Here is a 276-nt window from a genome sequence, read left to right on the forward strand (position 1 = left end):
CACAGGCTTGGAGGGTTTTAAGTGACTTACCCGGCGGCGGAGTACTGATCTTAGTACCGCCCACCGCCCCGGACTGGCCCCGCCCTCTCCCCGCCCCTCCCTAGCCCCCATCCCCGCCCCTCCCTAGCCCCCGTCCCCGCCTCTCTCCCGCCCCTCCCTTGGCCCCGCCCCTTCCCGCCCCAACTCAGGTTCTGCCCCACCCCGCCCCAATTCGGTTCCTGCTCCGCCCCGACGTAGGCCCCGCCCTGGCCTCGAGCCCCGCCCCCGTCCGACGCA

Source organism: Nomascus leucogenys, chromosome 4 (genome assembly GCF_006542625.1).
Source record: "Nomascus leucogenys isolate Asia chromosome 4, Asia_NLE_v1, whole genome shotgun sequence".
Classification (NCBI taxonomy): Eukaryota; Metazoa; Chordata; class Mammalia; order Primates; family Hylobatidae; genus Nomascus; species Nomascus leucogenys.